Here is a 5,000-nt window from a genome sequence, read left to right as displayed (position 1 = left end):
ATATAACCACCGGGGTCTGCTGTTTTCCGTGCGCCCCGAGTTGCTGAGTTGCTCAACACCCAATCATAATATCCACCCGGGCATAACATTTTCCCTGTGCCAGAGTTTGCCGAGTAGATCGATCAGCATCATCATCACCTTCTCCTACGCCTATTGACGCAAACGGCCTCCGTTAGATTTTGCCTGTCGTCTCATCTCCAGCTTTTATTCCAATACTTTTCCATTCATCATTTCCCATTTCAGGCTTCTTAATCCTCAGCCATGTAGGTCTGGGTGTTTCAACTCTTCTAGTGCCTTGTGGAGCCCACTTTGGTGAACTAATCTCTCTTGGGGGGTGCAAAGAGCATGTCCAAACAATCTTCATCTACCCCTCACCATGATCTCATTCAAATATAGCACTCCAGTTTCATTTCTAATCTTGTCCTGCCATTTAATTCTCACAATTCTACTGAGTGCTTTGTTCTCATATCTACAAAATCTGTTGGATATTGTTTTATTGTCATATCAAGACTCATGTCCATACAGTAACCGTGGACTCCCTAAAGTGATATATAGCCTGATTTTTACATGTAATATCAGGCGATTTGATTACCAAATTTTACTTATCCTAGCCATTTTCTGATTTAGTTTTTTCAGTCTTTCACTAAACTCTAACTGTATTGGAGATCATATTTCGTAAATTTTCAAATGATTCTACCTCATTTATACTTTCTCCTTCCAATGATATTTCATCTTCCATTGTATATTCCGTTCACATCATATCTGTTTTTCATCTCTTTATCTTGAGCCTAACCTCTTGTAGTATTTCTTGCATTCTGGTAAGCAAGCTTTGCAAGTCCTGTGGTGTTCTGCTAATAAGTACAGCGTTATCAGCATACTCTAGGTCAGCCAATTTCCTATTACCAACCCAGTCCAATTCTTCTCCACCCTCCCCAACTGTTCTATGCATTACAAAATGCATGAGGAGAAAACATATGTGATAATACATTCCCTTGGAGTACTCCACTGTTCACCGGAAATTCATTTGATAGGACTCCAATAACATTAACTTTGCACACGCTTTGCTCATGAGCAGACTTAATCAAATTTACATATTCAAGAAGAACGCCATAACAACGGAGAACTCTCTGCACAATTTGCCAGTGCGCAATATCAAAGGCTTGTTCATAGTCTGCATATGCCATACAAAGTGGATTTCTAGATTCTACACATTGCTGCATCACGTGTCTTAAAATGAAAATTTGGTCAGCGCAATCCTGCTTGTTCATCTCTCAGCTTTTCATCAATCTTTCTCGCTAGTCTCTTTAGAATGAGCATACTACAGTATATATTTTCATGACAAACGGCGTAAATGTGAGGCCTCTGTATTTACTGCAATCAGTCAGATCTTTTTCTTTGTTACATTTACCAACACTCTTAGCTTCCATTCATCAGGTTTTGCCTCCTCATGTCACATTCTACAAAATAATCTTGTAAGAATGATGGGAGTCTCTTCATTTTCGGCCAATATCATAGCAGTTATTCCTTCATATCCATGGGCGTCCCATCTCTAGCTTTTTAAGGAAAGTTTCGACTTCAAACACATTCATGGGCACAACAAGGTCTTCCTCAGCTTCAGGTATATCAATCAGATTACTCTCTTCATATCTCCTATACATAACCTCACTAAAGTGTTCCATCCAACGTTGCCTTTCTTCATCTTTTGTTTTTATAACAGATCGATCTCTCTCTTTTATAGGTTTTTACTTCTTTGCCCCAGTAGAGATTCCAATAATAATTCTGTGAGGAATTTTTAAACCATAGCCACTCCATGAATCTATAGCTTTGTCAGCCTCATCTGGTTTCATGTCATAATATTCTTTTCAGTCATTCCTAGCTTTTCTTTTAACTTCACTAGCAATACTGGAATATTTAGCATGCTCAACCTTGTAATTTTCATTACTTCCTCGAAAACTTTCAACAATCAATTTCTGTCTTTGTTTTATCCCTAGTATCATTTGATATCCACGGTTTTCTACTCGTAGCTGCATGTCCCAGAGTCTAATTTTTTCCCTGTGTCCCGAGTTTACCAAGTAGCTAAAATGTCAATCATAATAACCATCAGGGTCAAATGCAGCCTTTCTCAACCCGGCGGCCCAACACGGGCCTTCGACCTGGGGGCCACGAAGGGATTTTCTAACCTGGTGACCATTAAAACGAAGTCCAGAAACCATCTTGATGTAGAGAACGATATTCGCCTTGCTGTGTCCAAGACGGAGCCGCACGTAAGAGGCCTCCTCACACAAGCCCAACAGCAAGTGTGTCATTGACTGAATTGTTTAGCAAAATTTTTTACTTTGATTTATAATTTTAGATTGATTGAGTAAACATCATGAAACAAAATCTGCATTTTTTTTCTTTGAAGGGCAGGGGGCCACGAGTATTGGCGACTCTGTTTGGGGCATGAGCCATCAATGGTTGAGAAACGCTGGTCTAATGTTTTCCATGTGCCCTGAGTTTTCTGAGTAGATAAATAATCAATCCTAATAACCAGAGTCCGATTTTTCCCTGAGCCCTAAGTTTGCTAAGTAGCTATGTAGCCAATCTTGATATTTACTTGGGTCCAATTTTTTCCTTGTGGCCCGAGTTTGTTGAGTAGCTAAATATTCAATCCTAATAACCAAGAGGGTTTAATGTTTTGTCAGTGCCACGAGTTTGCTAAGTAGATGAATAACCAATCTTGATAACCACCAGGGTCTAATGTTTTCCCTGAGTTTTCTGAAGAGCTATGTAGTCAATCCTAATAACCACTGGAGCCTAATGCTTTTCTTGTTCCCTGAGTTTGCTTGAGAGTCAAATAGTCAATCCTAATAAGCACTGTAGTTTAATGTTTTCCCTCTGCCCCATGTTTGCTGAGTAGCTAAATAGCCATTCGTAATAACTACCTTGGGCTAATGTATTCCCTGTGCCCCGAGTTTGCTGAGTAGCTAAATTGACAATCCTAATAACTACTGTGGGCTAATGTTTTCCCTATGGTCCGAGCAGCTTATTAGTCAATCCTAGTAACCACCAGGGTCTAATTTTTCCCTGTGCCTTGATGGCTTGAGTTTGCTGATTAGCTAAATAGTCAATCTTAATAACCATTAAGGTCTAATGTTTTTCCTGTGCCCTGAGTTTCCTGAATAGCTATATAGACAATCCTAATACCCACAGGGGTTTAATATTTTCCCTGTGCCCCAAGTTTGCTGAGTAGCTAAATAGTCAATCCTTATAAACACCGGGTCTACTGTTTTCCTTATTCCCCAAGTTTGCTGGGTAGCTAAATAGCAAATCTTAATAACCACCTGGGTCTGATGTTTTCTCTGTGCCCTGAGTTTGCTGACTACGTAAATAGTCAATCCTAATAACCACCAAGGTCTAATGTTTTCCCTGTGCCCCAAGTTTTCTGAGTAGCTAATTAGTCAATCCCAAAAACCAACGGGGTTTAATATTAAGTTTTCCCTTTGCCCCGAGTCTTAATAACCAACGGGGTTTAATGTTATTCCTGTGCTCCGAGTCTGTAGAGTAGCTTAATAGTCAATCCTAATAACCAACGGGGTGTAATGTTTTTCATGTGCTCCGATTTTTCTAATTAGCTGAATAGTCAATCCTAAAAACTAGAGTCTATTGTTTCTCCTACTGATCGCCATGTTTTAACAGCTTTGGACTTTCCTTCCGAATCAGGCTGTGAGTAAATCATAAGTGAAGCTACTCACAGGTCTAGTAACTGTTTGGACCTCGTATACACCGATTCCCCTCCGTTATAACAAGCAACTGTGGTTCTCCAGTTAGGACATCTGATCATGTTTTGATTTCATTGGTGGTAAAGACTGAGCACCCTGTCCCTGATGTATCATACTCAAGTAAGATTTATATGAAATTAAAAACAGATTGGAATGGCATTTTGAGTGATCTTTTGGGCTGGAATTGGTCTCAATTGTATAGTATTGTTGTTCCTTTGAATGAGAATCCTGTCAACATAATTGATAGTCGTATCGCTTCTCATGTGCTAAGGTACCGAGTGAAAGACAAACCATGGTTCAGTGATGATTATAAAGATGCTTTTTTAGAGAAACAGGAAGCCTATCATCCATGGAAGGATAACAGATCAAATTGGGCCTGGAAAAAACTATACTGACTTTAGAGCTTTTGCTCAGAGAGTTTATGCTTCATCTGATAAGGAATATAATATAACCATAAAAGGAATCTTTTCTGGTACAACTCATGAACATAAGCGGTTAACTATCCTTGAATCTGCACTCCTTTACTAATACCAGTTGGCTCTGTCACTCACTGTCCAAAGGAAAAGGCAACCCTTTTGGCTGATGTGTTTGACAGTAAGCAGAGTAATGAGAAATTTGATCTTCATTCCTGTTTTTCCGAGGGTAAACTAACAAGTTTAGCTTTTTTAATCTCGTGAAATTAAGGCTCTCTTGATGGACCTTAACTCTTATGGAGGTTTAGACCCGAATGTGTGTGTGTTTTATATATATATATATATATATATATATATATATATATATATATATATATATATATATATATATATATATATATATAAAGACTGAAGGTAATCATCTGTTCCCAAGCTTGCAATTTGACTTACGTAAAGGCCTTGGAGCATGTGCTGCCCTTCTTGCAATCTCCAATTCTATACAGAAATCCGTTGATTGTGGTCAGGAAGTTCGTATGATTGGTCTTTATTTTAGTGCTGGCTTTAACAGTGTTAATCATGAGTCGTTTTTTTTTTCAAACTCAAACAGGGGAGAAAAGGAGGGTTTTCTCTATGTCATCATTGAATTTTTATGAAATAGATCGCAAAAAGTTGTTGTTGATGGGCTCCATATTGATTATAGGAATGTGATAACTGGTGTTCCTCAGGGTAGTATTCTTGCCCCATTACTTTTCATACTTTATACACATGGCATATGATTTGGCCTAGAAACCAATCTCGTTGCATATACAGATGATGCTTCTCTTTT

The sequence above is a fragment of the Palaemon carinicauda genome, chromosome 24 (assembly GCF_036898095.1).
Source record: "Palaemon carinicauda isolate YSFRI2023 chromosome 24, ASM3689809v2, whole genome shotgun sequence".
NCBI lineage: Eukaryota > Metazoa > Arthropoda > Malacostraca > Decapoda > Palaemonidae > Palaemon > Palaemon carinicauda.
The sequence above is the reverse complement of the archived record's forward strand: the minus strand, read 5'-3'. Positions refer to the sequence as shown.